Source organism: Cebus imitator, unplaced genomic scaffold (genome assembly GCF_001604975.1).
Source record: "Cebus imitator isolate Cc_AM_T3 unplaced genomic scaffold, Cebus_imitator-1.0 Scaffold21, whole genome shotgun sequence".
Lineage (NCBI taxonomy): Eukaryota > Metazoa > Chordata > Mammalia > Primates > Cebidae > Cebus > Cebus imitator.
Genome location: NW_016107336.1, coordinates 1,052,029 through 1,074,140, shown reverse-complemented (window position 1 = coordinate 1,074,140; position 22,112 = coordinate 1,052,029). Strand labels below are relative to the sequence as shown.

At 46.7% G+C, this 22,112-nt stretch overlaps 1 long non-coding RNA gene across 1 annotated transcript in view; it reads right to left on the bottom strand.

Annotated features, from left to right (window-relative positions):
- The window catches only part of LOC119470063, a 35,152-nt gene extending 14,020 nt beyond the window's left edge, over positions 1 to 21,132 (bottom strand). Inside the window, exons 1-2 of the long non-coding RNA XR_005198925.1 lie at positions 20,925 to 21,132; positions 13,022 to 13,132 (exon numbers count right to left, since the gene is read on the bottom strand). This is a non-coding gene — a long non-coding RNA (uncharacterized LOC119470063). The remainder of the gene's footprint in view (positions 1 to 13,021; positions 13,133 to 20,924) is intronic.
- Positions 21,133 to 22,112: the final 980 nt, after the last annotated feature.

Below are 22,112 nucleotides of genomic sequence, written 5' to 3'. Positions count from 1 at the left end.
GTAGGGAACAAAGCAAAGCCCCCACTCTTATGTACTTCATGCTGTAGCCAGAGAGATGGATGGCCAACAGATAAACATACAACACACTGCTGCTACAGAGTGAACAGTGGTGTCAAGAGAAAGAAGACAGAAACAGGGAAGAAGAGATGGGAAGAGGAGATTTGAGATAGGTCACTGGCGCTCACCCAGGGGAGATTTTGCTTGATGTCTGATTCACAAACACCATTTGGCTAAAGCCTTGCACAAAAGCAAAATCCAAAATACTCATGTCTTTTGGACGACTCAAAAGACGTCCAAAAGAGTGCCTTGGACGTCTGTACCTGGATTTGATTTCCATTCTGCCGCTTACTGGTAGTTCCTTTACTTCTTCAGTCTCCATTTTCTTCACTTGAAATGGGAACGTGGCCTCCTTTGCAGGGTTACGATACAGATTAAGTGAGCTGATGTACCCTGGGTGCACAGTGTATGGGACACAGGAGGGCTGATGTGGGGTAGCCGTGACAACAGGGATGGTCCAGATGATGACAAGACCAATAATAAGCAGGTACTTCTTAGACATATTCTGGGTTCTCAGCCCTACACCAGGCAGTGTTCAAAAAATGATGGGAGAACTATCACCTTTGACTTAAAAACTTAAAAATACTGTCCCCCTCCCCCGCCAACACTTGTAACACATCTTTCTAGGCACAGAATGGGGGAGAGCTACCTTCATCCCCCCTCCCACCCACTCCAGTTTCTCATAGCTTCAAAATCATAGAGGTAGGAAAGATCTTAAGATCAGGTCTCACTCATCCATGTTATAGATGAGGAAGGTGAGGCCCTGAGAGCAGAAGTGATCACATCCCCGGTAGAACTCTGTGGATAGGGGCCTGACTATTTCTTTTGGGCATAGTGGTGAGGAATGCTTAAAAGTAGAGGTTACCGGGTGTGGTGGTGCATGCCTGTAATCTCAGTTACTTGGGAGGCTGAGGCAGGAGAATAGCTTGAACCCAGGAGATCGAGACCATGCTGGCCAACATGGTGAAATCCTGTCTGTACTTAAAATTCAAAAATTAGCCAGGCATGGTGGTGGGCCCCTGTAATCCCAGTTACTTGGGAGGCTGAGGCAGGAGAATTGCTTGAACCCAGGAGGCAGAGGTTGCAGTGAGCTGAGATCATGCCACTGCACTACAGCCTTGGCAACAGAGCGAGACTCAGTGTCAAAATAAAGTACATAGAGGTCAACAGCAAGCCAGTGTTTTCATATGCATTATTAAACTCTTTCCAGTATATCACCAGACTTTTTAAAGATCACGAACATCCTGCTGTTAACCACCCTATTAGTTGCGCCTTTTGTCTTGTTCCAGTTCAAAGGGTTGCACTGAACCGGGTAAAAATCAACAACAGAGGGGGCAGAATTAGCTTAGAAGGGCCATGGCACCACATACAACCAGAATGACGTTCACTCAGGTGACTTGAAGGTACAGCCAGGAGAAAGCCAAGACTGTTATTCCAAGGTCACAGTCAAGAGCATGCGGTGCTTTTCATCAAATCTCAAAGAAGAAAGGATGTCAATCAGAGAATGAATGGCACTCTCAGTGACTGAGAGGGTCCAAAGAAGATCTCACGACTGGCCAGGCACAGTGGCTCACTGTGGGAGGCTAAGGCAAGAGGATCATGAGGTCAGAGGTTCGAAACCAGCCTGACCAATATGGTGACACCCCACCTCTACTAAAAATACAGAAATTAGCCAGGTGTGGTGGTGCATAATTATAATCCCAGCTACTCAGGAGAATGAGGCAGGAGAATTGCTTGAACCTGGGGAGCAGAGGCTGCAGTGAGCCGAGATCACACCACTGCACTCCAGCCTGGGTGGACAGAGCAAGACAAAAAAAAAAAAAAGACTCAAGACTGAGCACAGAAGAGGGTTCAGCACGGATTTGTCAATGTGGTAAAGCAATCTGTTTGGTAGGTCTCAGAATGAGAGCTTAAAGGAGATGATGGAGTGGGCACCAGTGGGTCACTTCCCACTTCTCAGGCTCCAGGTAAAAGGAACATGGAAGAGCTGTGTTTTGTTGGAAGATTAAGTCTGATGCGAGCACGCAGCCTTGGTCTCTGCAGCTCTGTCATCATTTGCTTTTAATCCCATGAAGAACTTTAATGTGGGGTGAAAGCAGTATAAACATTCAATAAGTGGTGTGTCCTTATCACTTTTAGATGATTATACTAAAGCAATAAGCCTCTTGCTACGGAAAATGGAAATGATATAAAACGGGCAGTTGAGATGATTCCCTCAATAATTGGGGAAGAAATAAACAAATAACCAGCCACTGGGAAGGAAGGGCTTATTAAGTCTAAGGTGTATTGTCCAGTTTTGCACACCTGTCCTTTCGTTCAGCAAGTACTCACAGTTGTCTAAACACCTGCCTCCACCAGATAATTCTATTACACTTCTCTCTTCTGCTTGTGCAGACACAGTCCTTTCTCCACAGCCAAGAGACTTGCCCATTGCGAAGTTCAACTACAGAGAGGTCTGCACTGGTGACTGAGGCCCTCAGGAGTTGCATTCTCACTCACTATGGGCAGTTCTCACTGCGGATTTGGTGAGATGTCCAGCTCCTTATCAATGCAGCCCAGGAGGCAAGATGGAGATGCTCCGCCAGCCCTGGAGAAGTCACCAATCTGAATGGCTTGAAAGCGTCTCTCAGTTGCTAAGCAATAAATGCTTCTGTTGGTGGTGCCCTCACTCTGATTTTGACATCGGGAAGGATGACAAAATCAAGGCTCCCACCCTGACAACAGAATTACTGCCCATGACCCCAGCTATACTCAAGTAATTGGTTTTTACACGACCTGCTTAAAAGAGGACACATGACAGATCTCTCAAAGGCCCGTGGAAACAGGCACAATCTGTTTTAAAACCTCAGTAAAGAAGAAGAAAAGCCCTTGGAGTAAGAGAAAAATACAAGATTAATGATCTTCCCACACCGTAGGGAGAAGTCAACACCAGCTGGCGATAGATCTGTCAGAGGCAATGAACATGATGAAAAAAGGCAGCTGATAAGTTCATTCGGTGTAGAATTTCAACCATGATCTATGGATACACACTGCAGGTACCGAAGCATCACGGTTTGCAGAGTATAAATACCCAGAATACACACAAACCAGCTACAGAGTGTGATTTTTGGCTTCTCATTTTGTTCTGACCCTGCATCCTGTTCTAAGTCATATTAGTCATAGGGCATCAAACAGGAAAATTATGAATATTCAGTTGTTTTTTTTTTTTTTCTTTGAGACAGGGTCTCTCTCTGTCACCTAGGCTGGAGTGCAGTGGCAGAATCTCGGCTCACTGCAACCTCCGCCTCCCAGGTTCAAGTGATTCTCTTGCCTCAGGCTCCTGAGTAGCTGGGATTACAGGCATGGACCACCACATCTGGCTAATTTTTATACTTCTAGTACAGACAGGGTTTCACCATGTTGACCAGGCTGGTGTCAAACTCTTGACCTCATGAACGGCTCCCTTCTGCCTCCCAGAGTGCTGGGATTACAGGCGAGAGCCACTGCACCCAGGTGAAATTCAGTTCTTTTAAATGATGGTAGAGGAAATGTGTCTGTAATATGCATTTTCCTAATAAAACCAACTCAAGAAGTCAACTTCTTATTTACAAGGATAATTGTTTATTCTACTATTTTAGAGATATAAATATACCACGTATGGTGGCTCACATCTATAATCACAGCACTCTGGGAGGCTGAGGCAGGAGAATCACTTGAGCCCAGGAGTCCAAAGCTGCAGTGAGCTCTAATTGCACCACTACTCTCCAGCCTGGGCTACAGAGTGAGACTGTGTCTCTAAATACCAAGTAGGTATTATTTCCATTAATGCATAAAATTTTGAGTATATTAAAACCAAAGCTGATGAGGGATTCTGGTTTAAGTTCAGTTGTTATGTTGGATGGCACCTGGCCCCAGCTTCCCCACTCTGCGGGGCAAAAATTTCTCCAATGACAACCGTAAGGAGAAAATAAAATCAAATTATGGGAAGGGGTCTCATTTCAGTGATGTCAGACTCATGTAGCTGATTTTTAAATATTTTTGCTAGATGTTTGATTGAATTAACTTTACAGTTTAAACCCACAAATCATCTAACAAAAGTAGGGTTTGAATCCATAAGTCATCTAAATTCAGGCGGCGTTTAACTGGCTTCCCCAAACCTTTTACGGAAGCTTATGTCTTTGGTGCAAGGCTCAGCTGTCACTTCCATCCTCTGCAGGTGATCACAAGCTGTCAAGCTGCAGAGGAGCCATTGCCTAAAATGGACAGTGAGCAACAGCAAGCCGGCAAACATACCCTACAACCCAGGCAGCTCTGCCCCACTGAGGGTCAGTCTGTGTCCTACAAGCTTTGAGTGCAAGAACTAGGCGATCACTTGGAGATTCAGTCCAGAGCTGGAAAATTCAGGGATCCACATCACCCAAACGGTTAATGGCTTGGAATCCTTTTCTGCTCATTCCTCTCCCAAGCTCTATTGAAAGATGCCGGGTTTAAAAACAAAAGCAAAACAACACAACCCCAAACTGGAAATATGTAGCTTCCAAACCATGAGTCAGCGCTGGCGCCAACTGCCTCCCATCTGGCATACAGAGCATAAATCCACATGTTTCAGAGGCTTTTCTAGTAACAACACGCAAAATTTAAATCTCAAATCTATGATTTTAGCCTGAAAAGTTTTTTAAAACCACAAAAAGAGAGAACGACTTTATACTTAGAAATGAGGAGTACCACAGCTCGTTTATAGATACCCGGGTCGGCTAAAAACATGGAGCTGGGTGTTTTTAACCTGATTTTTTAAATCAGAAAATGAGAAAAAGAGAGTTTCCAAAGCACCTGCGGTTTCCAGATCTTGGGGAGAAGGTAAAGTATTTTAGAGATGTTCCAGACAATATTTTCTTATTTCAAAATATGAGTTATAGCTTTACGGTATGTGCATGGGGAGAGAGAGGAAGAGAGATTGAAACAAAGAAATTAAGAGAGAAAGAGGGAGGGAGACAGAGAGAGGGACTCTTATCTTGCCATTATTTATCAATTCTTCCTCTCTGTCTCGACCTGGCCAGTTATCCCTCCCTTCCTCTATACCAACAGGTCCATGTCTATTTCTCTTACGTGGCTGTGAACTAGAAATAATAAGCTTTTATAATTTATTCTGGGATGTGAATATTTAAAAAAAAAAAAAATCTTGTACTGTGGCTGGGCACTGTAGCTCACACCTGGAATCACAACACTTTGGGAGGCTGAGGCAGGTGGATCACTTGAGATCAGGCATTCGAGACCAGTCTGGCCAATATGGTGAAACCCCATTTCCGTTAAAAATTCAGAAAAAAGTTAGCTGGGCATGGTGGCGCACACCTGTAATCCCAGCTACTTGGGAGGCTGAGGCATGCGAATCACTTGAACCCAGGAGATGGAGGCTGCAGTGAGCTGAGATCGCACTACTGCACTCCAGCCTGGGCGACAGAGTGAGACTCTGCCTCGAAAAAAAAAAAAATCTTATGCAGTGAATTTTTTTTCTGCCTGTGGTTTCAGTGGCCCTTCATAGAAACAGGTTCCCTGCCCTTCATGATGTATTGCCCTTCATGGGAATACATCATGAAAAAAACCTTCAGTGGAGACAAAAGTAACTTCCCTCCCATAGAAAAAAGCAAAACAGTCAAGTATTGTAACTTCAGTCTTCTGTTTACATACACAATGGTTCTGATTCCTCGCTTTCGTTTCTGGTCATCCTACCTTTGAGTCCTCACTGCCTGCATGCTGACCCTTGATGATGGTGACAGGGTGAATTCTAAGGTATAACAAATGTCGCTCCCTCCAAAAGAGAAGCGCTGAGATGGGGGTTGGTCTGAGGGCACGCCGCATGCGGGGTCATCATTATACTTCCAATTCTGAAAAAAATGTCCTGTCTGGAAGCACGCAGATGTTTTGAACTCCGTTTTTCTTGACTGTGGTCTAGTATCTCTGAATTCCTTTGAAGCCTGTGCTTGTCAGCCAGTGCATCGAGAATTAGCTTTAGAAATATGTCTGTGTGCATATACACATTAAAATATGTGCATTCTGTTTTCAAAGTGGTACAATGAGAGGCTGAGGAGCTTAGCTATTGAAGTTGTACGACGTCCTGTCTGCCCTTTCATGATCCCATGACCCAGCAGGCAAGTTTTAATATAGAAAATCAGCAGAAGAGAGGCCTTACTGTCAGAGAAGAAAGCCATGATCTACTGCTGTATTAGTATGTCAGGATAAATAACTGCAACAACAACCCCTAAATCTCAGTGGCTTGGTACCATATAGGCCTATTCCCTACTTAAGTCACATGGAAAGCAACTTGGTAGCTCTCTTCCAGGAGGCGACTCAGGAATCTAAGCTCCATCTTATGCTGCCACCATCTTTTTTTTTTTTTTTTTGAGACAGATTCTTCTTCATTGCCCAGGCTGGAGTGCAGTGGCACAATCCCAACCTCTCTGCAACCTCTGCCTCCCAGGTTCAAGTGATTCTCCTGCCTCAGCCTCCTGAGTAGCTGGGATTACAGGCACGTGCCTCCACACCCGGCTAATTTTTGTATTTTTAGTAGAGATGGGGTTTCACCATGTTGGTCAGGCTGGTCTCGAGCTCCTGACCTCGTGACTTCACCTGCCCCAGCCTCCCAAAGTGCTGGGATTACAGGCGTGAGTCATGGTGTCCGGCCTCTCTGTCACCATCTTAAACACATGGGCATCCACATTGTCACAGAAGGGGAAGAGGGAGGATGGACAGGCTTTCATGCCAAGCCCAGAAGCAGCTTGTATCTCTCCCACCACATTCCGAGGTGCAAACCCAGTCATCTGGCACCACCTAAGTACAATGGAATTTGAAAAATGCAATCTCCCAGTTTGCTGGAAGAGAAAACAGGATTGATATTTAGCCATCCCCTGCCATAGGTGATTTTTCTTCAGTCTATTTAAACTTTGAGTGTGCTAAATAAGCAAAGATAACGAATTTAAAAAAAAGAAAAAGCTAAATAAGAGCTTTGTACATCTGATAAAATTAGACCTTTGATTGGACACAGTTTCCCCAAATGGCAGACCAAATGGAGCTAAATCAGGGTGGAACATCCAATATGTAGACCTCAAAGTTACATTTTATTCTAACATGTGTAGACGTCGCATGTTGCAGGAGCTGCCTTACCCAAAGAGCATCCCAAGATACGGAATCCCCTTGCAACACTATGGCGATTGGGCCTCGAGGTTGGTGTATCCATTGGGCTCTGGCTGAGGAAGGAGGGACAAGCCACTCCTGAGAATTATTCTACAACTGTGTTATCCCCTAGTGAAATTAGGATGAGGGAGGGATGGAGCGCTGTCCAGTGAAGTGGGGGTCCACGACCATTCTTAGCAGGGTGGGGACCCTAATAGGAACCAGATCACACTGTGCACCTCTGCATACACCATGTGCCCATGCTGTGTTCCCACCCCAGGGAAGGCCACCAGCATCCACCTTTTTCCCCAAGCCAGACTCCTTTCTCTCCTACCTCCTGCTAAACAAAGTCACAACCCTGCCGCCCCCACCTCCCAGCTGTCTCTCCAGGGCATCCCACTTTCTTAATTTCAATGAATTCCTTCGAAGCCTGTGCTTATCAGCCAGTGCATACTTCAAGAATTAGCTCTAGAAATATGTCTGTGTGCATAAACACCTTAAAACATGTGCATTCTGTTTTCAAAGTAGTACAATGAGAGGCTGATGAGCTTAGCTACAGAAGTAGTAAGATATCCTATCTGTCCTCTCATGACTCCATGACCCAGCAGGCAAATTTTAATATAGAAAATCAGCAGAAGAGAGGCCTTGCTGTCAGAGAAGACAACCTTGATCTGCTGCTGTATTAGTACGTCAGGATAAATAACACACCTCATAGATCAGCTCATGTCATCCGTCTTTAAAATCCCAAATATATCTGAAGTTCCCATTGCCTTTAGATTAAACCTCAGAATCCCTGGTGTGACCACCAAGACCCCATGTAATTGGTTTCTTGCTTGTTCGTCCAGCCTCGCCTTTCTCCATTGCCCCTTCTCCCAGATGCCCCCAGCCTTGCCTTTCTCCATTGACCCTTCTCCCGGATGCCCCCAGCCTTGCCTTTCTCCATTGCCCCTTCTCCTGGATGCATGCTACAGCCAGCCAAGCATTACCACATGCGGTTCCCAAAATGGGCTCCTGCTCCATCCTCTGCCTCAAACTCCTGCCCTCTCCCCTCTCCCTCCTCCCCAGGTGACATCCCACTTGTCTCCAACAGGACAACAAAAGGAATGTTCCTCTGTTGCGACTCCAGAAGGAATGACTGGAACATGATACCATTCATACAGAAGGGGGAATCTGACTAGACGTAGCATCATAGCTCCAGGTCATTGTTTGGCAGAGATTCCAGTCAAAGTATTGTTATCAGGAGAAATATGCCTTCCCTCATGCAGACTAGACTGGGGGTTCAGCCAGAGAAGCACCCAGCGTGGCCCCCAAGTCTTCTTGTATGCATTTGAAAAGCACCCACAGCCATGCATTGCAGGTGGAGACGGACCTCCCTGACATGGAGGTACCCACAGGCACCTCGTCCTCATTCCTCCCTCTGACCCCATCTCAGCCTTCTCTCCAGAGAAGTCATCAGAAGCCAGGGCAGGCAGTCTCGCCATGTTGCTCAGGCTGGTTTCGAACTCTTAGGATCAAACAATCCTTCTGCCCCAGCCTCCTGAGTAGCTGGGATTACAGGTGAGGGTCACCATGCCCAGATGGACAGACACTAGTGACACTGACTGGCAGAATTTGTAGCTTCTTGAGAAAGCCTTAGGACTGGGGCGAATCAGTTATTCCGTGGGGGAGCTTCTGAGCTGAAGGAGAATGCATGAATGCCAGGTGGTAAGGTTTAAAAAGGATATAGAATGGCCACAGGGAGGACTGAAGGAATGAGAGTGCTCTGAAGGTGTCGTCGGTGAGTCCTCCACAGATGCCCCAAAGAGGAGATTCAGAGGTAACAAATGCATCCGCACTCAACAAAAGGCGCCAGAGGACTGCCGATGGGTTCCCTAAAACAAGTGTGTGTCCTCAAGCCCAGGGCTGCCTGCAGGTTCTGCACCTGGGGTGAGAGTGATCAGGGAGCAGGTGCAAGGCAGATTCCTGATGGTCTGGAGGGCTGGGTGTTCCCTCATCCCTGTTAGGAAAAGGAGAGGGGCTCCTAAGTCAGGTGAGGGGGCTTTTAGGGAAGTACTTGCAGAACGTGATGTGGCCCTTGGAATCTGGAGGACCCAGAGAGAGAGGGGTGCCTGATCTCAGCCTGTCTGTAGCATTCTGAAAACGAAAGTCTGACCTAAGGCCCCCTTGGGTGTAGGGTGAGAGAACAAAGTGTGAGCAGCCTGCTTTCCCAGAGTTCAGAGGAGTGAGCGCGTGCTCCCCATGAACCAGAGTGGATGCTGCAGAAGGTTATGAGGCTTGAGCTGTCTTGAAAGGGTCTCTCCCAACAGGTCCACCTGCAGCCAGAAGTGACCACAAATGAAGAGACTGTGAAGGGTGGATCTCCAAAAGCAGAAGCTGGGAGGAGCAATCAAAATGGCAGGCCCATGGGGCATCACCTGCATGATTGCACCCATGAACCATGCAGGAGGCATCACCTGCACCATTGCACCTGTGGGCCATGCAGTGGATGTCACCTGCACCCCTGCACTCATAAGTCATGCAGTGGGCATCACCTGCATCTTTGCACCGCTGAGCCATGCAGAGGGCATCACCTGCACCATTGCACCCATGAGCCATGCAGAGGGCAGAACCTGCACCTTTGCACCCGTGAGCCATGCAGGGGCATCACTTGCACCATTGCACCTGGGAACCATGCAGAAGGCATCACCTGCACCTCAGCACCCATGAGCCATGCAGTGGGTGTCACTTGCACCCATGAGCCATGCAGGGGGTATCACCTGCACCTCTGCACCCATGAACTGTGCAGTGAGCAGGGGACCCCAAGGTGGTTCCCCAGAGGAACGTTTTCACAGAACTCACAATAATCAGAGCTAGCGTTTGGGTACTGTCTCTCCTTCCTACACTTTGTCTCCCCATTCTTCCTCTACCTCCCCATGGAGACCAGGCCAGTCTAGGGGATGGGAGATGAGTTTAGGGTGAGAGACAAATCCTGAAGCAGCAGCTAGCTCTGCTATCTCCCCACTGCGGGTTTCCAAGACCAATGCAGGTCGATGCTGGACAGAGGGCAAGAAACTTTAAATGGGAGACCTGAGAGCTTTCATATCAGATTAATCTAGACTTTTTTTTAACCCTAAAAAACTTAGACTGCTTATTAAGACCTAAGCCTGGTTAGGAAAGCTATGAATTGAAGAAATATATATGTGGGTGAGTTGAGGTGATGACAAGGAAGCATCAGTTTTTTATTTTTTATTTTTGCTTACCCTGCACCAAGTCTAGCTCATTTGATGAACCAGTGATGTCAGCCACACTGGAGCCATATTCCCCATCATGGAAACCCTGGACCCATACACAGATAAGAAAGCTTTCAGAATTCTTGTGGGCTTTGCATAAACTAAAATTTTGGCCAGAAAACAGACACAAAGCTGCACCCTAAATTGGTCTAACCTTTCTTAAAGTTAGCCATCCTGAGAGAAGGGGACCACTCTAGTGTCGACTCTCCTGAAGCTCCCAGGGCTGCTTAGGCAGGATTCATGATCCTGCTCAGTGAGCACTCATCTTTTCACATGGAGCCTGGCATCACCCTGCACTGGCTTCAGGGGAGGTTAGGGCAGCCACAGCCAGGCAACCCAAGGGCTTCTGCACTGACATCCCGGGAATTCATTCTGCCTTACTGGTGAGGGCTGTTGATTCCAGGCACAGACCCAAGAATTGGAAAATGTCAGGCTCTGCTCGGCAAGTCCCTTCTGTGATTGAGAGAAATGGATGAGTTTGAGGGGAATACAAATGCAGGAAGCACTTAAAATGACTGAATAAACCCACAAGCCTTTTTGCAACCTTTTAGAGGGAGCAGATAAAGAGTAAGGTGGGGAAAATTCCTTCTAGGAGTCTCACCCTCAAGTGCGGGAGACGTTACTTTTCTGTGCAAATGAATACTTCAATATTTCTCCCACTTGACTTTTTTTCTTCTTCTTCCTTTTTTTTAAAGGTGGAAGTGTGTGTGCGGTGTGTATGTGTGTGTGTGTGTGTATGTGTGTGTGTGTGTGTGTGTGTGTGTGTGAGACAGAGAGAGAGAGAGAGACGGTATATTAGTTTTCTAGGGCTGCTGTAACTAATTACTACAAACTGTGTGGTTACAACAACAGAAATTTATTCTTGAAGTTCTGGAACCTAGAACTCCAAAAATCAAAGTTTCAGCAGGGTCGCGTTCTCTTTCTGAAGGTTCCAGGGAAAACTGCTCTTCTAATTCTGGTGGCTCCAGGCATCCCTTGGCTTGTGGCAGCCTCACTCTAATCTCTGCCTTCATTTTCCCATGACCCTCTCCTCTGTGTGCCCATATCTTCTCTTCCTCTGTCTCTTATACAAATACTTGTCATTGGATTCAGAGTCAACCTGAATAATCCAGGATGATCTCATCTTGAGATCCTTAATTACATCCAAAAAGACCCTTTTTCCAAATAAAATTACAGTCAGATTCCTAGTGGATGTGCTTTTTGTTGGGGAGGAGGACACCATTCAACCCACTGCAGAAGACCAAAAGACAGAAATGAAATGATAAATTGTTTAGGGTCTGGGAATAAGGAACTGGGGTTCATGGGAAAGCTCTTCCATTTGAGGGGTACACATCCAGCCCCTCCTTATCTCCACACGGCATGCCCCAGTGGGGGTCTCCATACCATTGCCTCTCTTGGAATCTCTGGTCTGGGTCACATGGGGACATTGGGATCAAAAGGAGAGAGCTATGCTCTCCCAGGGCTTTGTACGAAGACCATGCCTCTTTTCAGTGGCGCACAACAAGAGCATCAGTGTGAGCAAGGAGTCAGAAAGGACTTATCTTTCTTGAAATAAAAAAAAAAATCAATTAACTATAAGGAAGGCAAGGCCTGCTTCTCCAGGACCAACTCTTTAAATGGATACTACTCTCTTAAGGATAATTAAAAGTCCTTTGTAAATTTTGAAGAGCTATAGAAACATGAGATTTCTTCATATCATCATTAATCCAAGGAAATAAACCCTAACAACAGCAAGTACCTTCTGTACACCGAGCACGTTCCACATACTGCAGTGGACATGTGCCACGCCACACATTTTACTCCTCCCAAAGCCTCAGTTAGTCTCATGTCTCATTTTCCTTTTTTTTTTTTTTTTTTGGACAGGGTCTCACTCTGTCATCTAGGCTGGAGTACAGTGGTGCAATCATGGGTCACTGTGCAGCTGTGACCTCTTGGGCTCAGGTGATTCTCCCACCTCAGCCTCCCCAAGTAGCTGGGACCACAGGTATGCACCACCACACTCAGCCAATTTTTTGTTTTTGTTTTTTGTAAAGGTTATGCCATGTTGCCCAGGCTGGTCTCAAACTCTTGGGCTGAAGCGATCCTCCCACCTCTACCTATCAAAATGTTGGGATTACAGGTGTGAGCCAATGCACCCAGCCTCAGTTTCCTTATTTTTTAAATGGAAATGAAAATACCTCCTTCTCCAGTTGTTCTGAAAATCACATAAGTAAAACAGCTTGTCCAAGGTCATACAGCCAGGGAGTGATTCAAATCCAAATTTTTCTCATTCCAGAACTGCTGAACTGAAATCCAGCGTGACTTTTTTAAAGGGGCAGTTTGTGTGACTTTTTTAAAGGGGCAGCTTCTGCTGGGGGGATACTTTTTTGCACTCTTGGGAATTGTCTTCTCCCCCTTCAGATTCTTCACCTGTCCATCTTTTAGAAAAATGAGGGACAGGTGGATCTTCAGGGGATTAGACTTGGTGTGGGGCAGCCGATTCTGGGCTGAGCAACTGGGCATTCTCTGATTTTCTGATCCCAAGTCTCTAAGCCATGGTTCTGCTGTACCTCAAACAGGCTTGTAGAAAACCGCAGGACTTTGGGCACTGGGCTGCTCTTCTGCAGGAATGTATGGAAACCCGGGTAGAGGAAGGATGCCTTCATGGAGGTTCAGCCTGGCTGGGGAGAGAGAAATCCAAGCATAAACAAAAGAGTGTAACATCGAGTGTTGGTAGGAGAGCAAACTGTAAGTAACAGGGTGCAAGGAAGTGGACAACGGGAAGGATGTGCTTTGTTCACGTCACAGCTCCGGTCCACCCACCTCCGCGAAGCTGACTTCACGCCTGCTGCTGGCCCCCTTTCTGATGGCAGGAGGCAGGCTGACATCCTGTCTCCTTTTGCCAGGAATCTCAGCCAGTGACTCTAGGGTGGGACTGTGAGCACCTGGAAGAGTGAAGAGTGGTTCCATGGATCTGCCTGACACTCGGGTGTCCCAGACTCCTCTGCCCTTCAAGGCTCACACGCTCAATAATGCCCTGAAAACAGTGGTGCAAGCCCTGCACTCCTGGGACTCCCCCAGGAATGCTGTCCTCACTGTGAGGGTCACCTCATCAGCCATCTGGCTCTCTGCCCAAGCTTGAACACTGCACTACTTGTTCTAATTATAGACTGTAATGGTTAATGGAGTTTTGATGAAAGCTTGGGGATAACGGGAGATTTGGCTACTCTTGGAGTCCAGGGGTCAAGCCTCCCTCAAGGTCTCCACTGCACACCATTCTCTATGGTCACAGTGAAGAGGCCAACTCGGATCCCAACGAACCGTGTCTCTGCAACTTTGAGTCCAGGCAGGTATTTTCTGAGGAAAATATATAGCTGTTTCCAGGAAAAAAGTCATGTGAGACTTGCAACTCTGCCCTCAATGAAGACATTTCAATTACACAAAATGTGTATATTGTTGTCTTAAACCACTCTATTCCAGAAGATGGTCTGGGATATACATGTTTCATAACCAAAAGGTTTATTGAAGTTTTATTCTGTGATTAATGATGCTGTCCCCTGTCTCTAGAGAAACAGAAACATAATAGGGAGGTTTGGAAAGGGCAGGTCCGTCCTATATTGATATTCTTTAGGGAAAAAAAAAATTAAAAAGAACTAGAGCCATAAGCAAAGAGTAAATGGATGGAAAGAAAGAAGAATGGAGGGAGGGGGAAGGAAATAAGAAGGGGAGGAGAAAGCCTTGTTAGATGCTGGCTTTGCAAACCATTAGCTGTCGGCTTAGTTACAACTCCTTAAAGCCCCGGTCCCTTCATCTGCTTGGGGACAGATTAGCAAAAAAGAAAAACTTCGCCCCTGAGAAGTACAAATTCTCTATGAGATCTTTGAGGTATCTGAGTAAGGTTAAAAAGAATGTTTCTCTCTAAAAACTCCTTAATCCCTTTAAGACATGGAGTGTTCCCTGCACCAGGTGGCTGGTTGTACCCGATATAGTGGCGTAGACCTCACAGTTAACTATTCCTCATCATGAGTAATTTTTTTTAAATTAAGAATTTAAGGCATGCAATGATCCAGTTACGATGATTTTCTCTTAAAGATAATATCCCTTAAAATAGCATAACAAATTAGGAATCCAATTTGTAGCAAGATTTTTAAAAATTAAACTCCAGCACTCAAAGTTAGCATCTCCTTACATTAAACTATCAAATGTGACTCAGCTTAATCTTGGCTCGCTGGTTTACATTATTATCCCAAATGTTTAGATCTGTAATTTCTTAGCAGTACCATTTCTTTGAGGCTCTACAGATTTCTATGTTTAAGAAAAGAATGAAAGGAAAAGGGAAGTGAAGGAAAGGGAAGGGAAGAGAAGGGAAAGGAAGGGCAAGAGGGGAAAAAAGAGAAGGGAAAGAAAAGGAAAGAGAAAAGAAAAAGCAGAAAAGAAGGGAGAAACAAAAAGAAAAGAAAAAAGCCTCTTGATTTAGTAGGGTGCTATGTTACTTCTGCTTCCAAGTCCTACCAATTAGCTCCAGCACATGGCTTTTCTTGGCAGCTTTCTGCTTCCCATCCCAGATGGTATGGAAAAGTCTGGCTGCTGACTTTCTGGCTCTTCTTTCCTACTTCCTCTCTGCACAGCTAATTTAAGAAAGTCTACACGATACCAGGACAACTGTCAGCCCTGCCTCATTTCTCCTGCCTCTGCCTTCTCCAGCCACCCACAGCCACGGCTGCCCTCCTCTAGCACCTGAGCCTGATTTGACAGCAACAGGAAATAAATCAGCGTCCTCAACCACACGGGGTGGAATTCAGCTGTACCCCCTTCCCTATGAGGATCCAGTGACCCATATATACTTCTGGGCTCCTGCAAGCTCCAGCTGCCCTTGGGCATTTTCTTTGCTGTCAACCATATCTGAGTGCTAGTCAACAAGGCAAGACCTGCAGGCTTACACAGCTCACGCTTGAGCACGCCTTGCCCTTCCAATGTGGGTCCACTCCATGGACCTAGGCTACTACATGGCCCTGAGTACCTCCTCAATCACCCTAGGCAGGGCAGTCCTAGCATCTACACTTGATAGCCATATCCTGGTTCTTCCCACCTCACACCATGCGGTCCACTCATTTCTCAATGCCTACTGAGGAGTAGGCAGGATTTAACAGGCCATATGTGGACCCAACTATGATTATAGGTCCTGCTGGGGCCAGCATCTCTGCCTGGACACACTCCTAATCCACACACTCACTTCCTGCACTTGGCTTTTGGAATGCATGTGTAAGCAATGAGACAGGAACTCCCTACTGATGGCTGATGTGACAGAACTCCACTGCTGCCAGGGAAGAGCCGGGCACCCTGTGGTTGCTCGGTGCCCAAAACTAACAGCTGCAATTGGGCCAGGAGTAGAACCTGCTCAGGTCAAAGGAGCCTTTGTGAAGCACAGCTCTGACCCATTGCTCCCCTGCTCCATGATTTCTGATGCTTTCTTATTGCCTGCAAAAAAGCTTGACCCACAAATTCCCTTACTATCTGGGTTTGGGGTTTTCCAGCTTCACTTCCCAGTGCACCCCTACACAAGTCCTCCTCCAGCCACCCAGAGACTAGCAACTATTCCTCACACACACCAGGAAGTTTGGTAGCTTTGGGCCCTTGTTCATCTCCATGCACTCCCAGAATCCTGTTCCTGTGTCTTAGCACATTTTATTGTAATTAGCTGTTTACCTGCCTGTCTGTCCACTGGATTTTTCATGTCCTCAAAGACACGTTCAGTCTCTTATTCCTCTTTCCATTGCCAATATCTGCAATGTAGTGGGATCACTGTAAGCCTTCAATGCATATTTGTTGTTAAAAAGTTGGTCCAGAAAGTTGATGACCCACATCAAAGATGAGGGCTCAGGGTGTGAACCATGGTCAGGAATGAACACGGGGACACAAGCTCAGAAAGTCATAAGGAAGCCCAGAATCACGTTTGGCTACAGAAATCACGGAGGCCCTCATCAAGAAAATCACGTTTGCATTGTGTCCTGGAGGACGATGGGATTTCAACAGGTAGAGATGTGGAGGGTATTACTGTAGCAGAACTTTTTAAGAAAAAGCAGAGAAGTGGGAAAAGGCCGAGAATGTTCAGGAAAAATTGGGTACAGTTTTCCTAGAACATGGTTTAAGTGAAAGTGTGGTGGAGCAGGTGCCAGAAAGGCAGCAGGGGCCAGATCCTTGCCAGCGGCAATGCCAGGCTCAGCACCACGAGTGTTTTCAGATGCCATGGTAAACCGTGGGAGGCAGTCTCTGCTGTGAAAGGGTTGGGGAGTGATGTAACGATTCAGGCTGGGCTGTCACTTCTGCCTTTGCCAGGAAAGTTATTAGAGTGAGGTTGCTAATGTGGCAGTCACAAGGGGTGAGCTCACTGACGCAGGAGTGAATTGAACATCCGGGAGGGACCAGGGAAGCCACCTTCACTCTCACTCATTGCCAAACCGTAAACGGGGCCACGGATCTAACTGCTTCAGTTTCACTTCTTGGTGTTGTTTAGATACTGCCTGATAGAGGACGTAGAGGAAAGTGTTCAAAAGCTGAAAGACCAAGACAATGGCTATGCCTTGGTCCTGGCAGCAAATGCGAGCAAACTCAAAGGTGGGTGGGATGTCATTGAGTTAGTCCTCAATGTGAGTGGAAAGGCTGTGCCCAGGCAGCCGGGCTAAGTTGCTTCCTTAGCAGGGACCCAAGAGCCGGGCTTTCAAAGGCCCCTCTTCCGGAGGCTGAGGATCGGTCTGTCCTACAGCCCTGTGCTTCCAGCCTCTTCCTCGTTCCTGTCAGTGTCTGCAGAAGCTCAGGGAAAGAAGGAGCCCGGGCTCCCGTAATAAAAGCGCTCACGGAGAGGCAGACAGCTCACAAATAGGGCTGCGGCCTACTTCGTTCTTCTAACTCCTTCCCTTCCCCACCCTTCACTGTTCTTCTTCCCTTAGTTCAGTCTCAAATACGATTGTGAATACAGAGCTCCAAACCATGCCTTTTTCAAGTGATTTGCCTTGACCTTGAGCATCCAGGGCAGAGCAGATCCCGATCCCATCACCCAGAGCTCCCCTACTTTCCCCAAGCCTCACTCATCACAGCTGTTAGTTATGTGGTCCCCGTGGCCTCCCATCTAATGCCTGTACCTCCTCTGCAGACCAAACTAGGCAGGGGCTGGGCAGAGCTTGTTTTCTGGGTCCCCACTCCTTATTAGTGTGGCCTTCAGGCACTGGTGCTCCAGTTTTATGGACCAGGGTGGAAAGCAGGCAGAAGCATGTAGGCATTTGCATAAAGCTCTGGACATAGAACACTCAGCGCCGCTATTCTGGGGTCTAGGACAAAGCCTGCCCCACCATGAGCAGTCCCAGGTAGCAAAATGGCAGGGTGGTGCCTCACTCCATCCTGTTTTATTCCCAGCTGGGTTTTGAAGCCCCAGCTGCAGCCAGTTTGATGTGATTGAAACAGAGCTTCAGGGAGGAGAAAGGAGGCAGAGGACTAAATATCCTAGAATATTTATTCCATTAAGTTCTTTCAATGAGGGAAAAAAAAAAACAACAAAATTATTTTTCCATTTTAAAAAAGAAAAAGACAAACCCAGCAGGAGATTGAGAAAATGAATGAAAGGCTTATTAGTCAGGGAAGTATTTTGTTTACTCCCTGCAGGCTGCATTCCACAATTACTACCTTTCTTCTATTAACAAAAAAACCCTGGTCAAATGATAGGATGAATTGTCTGCCTGAGCCTCGGAAGGATTTACTGAGGCAAAATCTCAAAAAAAGAATGTGTGGCAGAGTGCTGCTTCTTCCAGTAACACTGTAGGTGGCAGGTAATTTCAAGGGCTGATCCTACAGCCCAAGATAAAGCATTTGGGATATCACAGCCTCCCTCCATCGAAAGGAAAATAATGCAGACAGATTAAAAAACAACAGCAACCACAACACTGGATTTGGACCCTTAAGAGCCAAAGAGGAGCTGGGCACAGTGGCTTATGACTGTAATCCCAGCACTTTGGGAGGCCGAGGTGGGTGGATCACCTGAGGTCAGGAGTGAGGATCACCTGAGGTCAGAAAGCCTGTCTCTACTAAAAACACAAAAATTAGCTGGGCATGGTGGCAGGCACCTGCAATCCTAGCTACTTGGGAGGATGAGGCAGGAGAATCTTTTGAACATGGGAGGTGGAGGTTGCAGTGAGCCAGGACCATGCCACTGTACTCCACGGAGTGAGACTCCATCTCAAAAAAAATAAAAAAGAGCCAAGGAAGGATGCCTACCTTGTGAGCAGTAAGGACACACCAGCTCTGCCACTCTGGACCCAGGAACTCCTGGGGCCACACTGTGAGGATGGCCCACCCTGGGCTCTAGAACAAGAGAACCAGACCCTCCCCAAGGCCCGCCAATCACTGCATTACCTGATCCAATCCTCACTCCAGCCCTATGGGTTAAGGAGGTACTATGAGTTTATTAGTTCATTCTCACATTGCTATACAGATCCTACCTGAGACTAAGTGATTTATAAACAAAAGAGGTTTAATTGACTTATAGTTCCACATGGCTGAGGAGGCCTCAGGAAACTTAAAATCATACAGAAGGTGAAGGGGAAGCAAGGCACGACTTACATGGCGGCAGGAGAGAGACAGCATAAGGGAAACTGGCACTTTTAAACCATTAGACCTTGTGAGAACTCCCTTATTATCATGAGAACAGCAGGGGGAAGCTGCCCTCTCTCCTCTCTGTGACCCAGTCACCTCCCACCAGGTCCCTCCCTCCAAACATGGGGATTCCAATTCAAGATGAGATTTGGGTGAGTCAAACCATATCAGTGATTACCTCCATTGTTCAGATAAGAAAACAGAAGTCCAGAGAGGTTAAGTAACCTGTCCAAGCTCACACAGCTAGTAGAATTTGAAGTTAGGCCTGTCTGAAACCAAGGCTTGAGACTTTTTTCAAGCCCTGCCTCACTCCAGAGCCTCTATCAAAAGCCAGAGCCTAAGTACGAGGGAAAAGCAGGGATACACACCATATCCTACCTACCCTTCCAGAGACATCCTAACCCTAACCCCACCTTTCCCAGAACTTCCAGGAATGATCCCCCATTCTATGGATCCATCAGTCATGGATAAGCTTTGCCCCAATATTCTGGAATATTACAGAGAAAATGAAAACATCAGGCCTCATGAATAGCAGCTAAAACAACCAAATTAATCTTCATGGCCTCTTCCTTTCCCTTCTTTTTTGGTCTGTATTGGAACAGGCAGGAGGAAAAGTGAGCCTATTTACCAATAATGATGGTTTTCTTCACCTTCTCTATTCTCCTATATTCAGCTACCTGGAAGGCCAAAGGGGTGGGAAATGTCAGAAACAGAGTAAATATAAGTGGATGGCATTTTCAAATGTCTAATCATTTTTGAAAACCAGTTGCAACGTCCAATGCATAGAACTGCATGTCTTTGCCACACTGCACCACATACTTCATTCCTGGGAACCTCTACCCAGAGACTGGCAAAGCTTGGTGTCACCTTAGTGACCTACTGAGCTGCCCCAAGAGGGAGAGACCTTCTCCCACATTGCACAAAATATTCACTGGCAATGGGGTGCCCAATTTTACACAAAGGATTTATGTAAGAAATCAGGCTTCATGACTGGATAACACAAGGTCTCACACTCAGTATTTTGTTTTCATTGGTCGAAGGAGGCATGAAACAGGGTTCCCTCATTTGTGTGATTAAACCCTAGCAAGACTTCTTTGTAATCCGTCTCCTGTGTGACTTTCCAAGAGCTCTGAGGGAAGGCTCCCGTGAAGCCAAACCTTTCATCGCCTGTCTTGGGCATTGGTTATACGGTGCCTGGCAGGCTTCGCACGGCAGGGCCGGTGGAAAGACAAACAGTGGTTTCTCCTTCCTGAGGGCAGTGGAGTGTCCGGATGGCTCAGTGGCCGGCTATACTTCCATGAAAGACCAAAGCCATAAAAAGTCACCTTGCCTCTGCATGCCATTCATCCCAAATGAGAAAACACAGACTCTGGGAAAACCAACTGTAGAAAAGCTCTCCAAATGCACAAAACCAAGCAAGACGCCTCCTTCTGAGCAGCCCTGTCTCGTCCGGTGGAGAGCTCAGCTGCTCCTGCCGTCCTGCACACTGCCTCTGCTTCTTTCCGGTGGAAACATACTAGGACACAGCGATGCTCTCTCCCCACTATAAATTCAAAAAATTAAAAGAGCACCAAAGAAAAGAGAATTTTGGAAAGGAAGTAAGCAGCTGTCAGAATAAATTTATATGAAACAAACACTCAAATATTGATCTACTCCCAAGATTTCCAAAACCTATCTATAAGCCCACAGTCGAATTGCTTGTGAAAGCTTTTTGCACAATAAGCGCTGAATAAGAATGTCAGTTGGCAGTAGAAAAAGATCCTTAAGAGACAAATGATGATCTACAGATAGACAGAAATAATTCACAGCACTATTTTTATTAGAACTTACCCTATGCAGCCCTCCTTGAGTCAGTTGATGAGGAAGTAGATTGCAGTATTTATTTGTGGCAGATGTATACTTTTGGTTTGCACTACATGACCTTTTTGGGAAATGCCCCTCCCCACCCTCTGTGATTTCCTGGAGCTGTTGCTCCTGGGACTTTACCACCTACGTCCAGCAGTGAGGACGGACTGTGTCCTTGTTGTCTAAGGGAGGCAGCTTCTGAGGGCGCCCCACAGCAGTCCCACCTCCTCGCGTTCACACCCTCATGGAGCCCTGGCCTGCAGTGGACCACAGCTGGTCTAAAGTGACCAATCATGGCAGAAAGGATGGTATGTGTCACTTCCGAGGTTAGGTTTTACAAGACTGAAGCCTCTACAGTGGGTTCTCCTTGTCTCTTCTTTTCTTTTCTCTTTCTCTCTTGGATATGCCATTCTGGAAAAAGCCACTTGCCATTTGAAAAGGACACTCAGGCAGCCTATGAAGAGGCCACATGGCAAGGTGCCCAACAGCCAGTGAGGAAGTGAGGCCTGAAAGCAGCCATATGGGTGAGTGTGGACGAGATCCTCCAGCCCCCATGGAGCCTTGAGAAGAAGACCTGGCCAACAGCTTGACTGCAGCTTTGTGAGAGGCCCTGAGCCAGAGCCACCCAACTAAGCTGCTCACAGATTCCTGACCAGAGAAATTGGTTTAGGTAATATATATGTGTGTGTATATATATATATATATAGACAGAGAGAGAGAGAGAGAGAGAGAAATGGAGTCTCACTCTGTTGCACAGGCTGGAGTGCAGTGGAGCAATCTTGGCTCACTGCAACCTTTGCCTCCTGGGTTCAAGCGATTCTCCTGCCTCAGCCTCCCTAGAAGCTAGAATTACAGGCGCATGCTAACATACCCAGCTAATTTTTGTATTTTTAGTAGAGACAGGGTTTTACCATCTTGGCCAGGCTGGTCTTGAACTCCTGACCTCATGATTCACCTGCCTCAGACTCCCAAAGTGCTGGGATTACAGGTGTGAGCCACCATACCCGGTGGTAATACAAATTTAAGTTTCTAAGTTTTGGAGTAATTTGCTCAGCAGCAATAAATATACATTGAACAATCAGACTCTGCCGAAGCCCTAAACTCACTAAAGACTGTGATTGGCCTGGGGTGGAAACATAAGCTAAGCAGACCTCATCAGAATCCTTTTCAGGA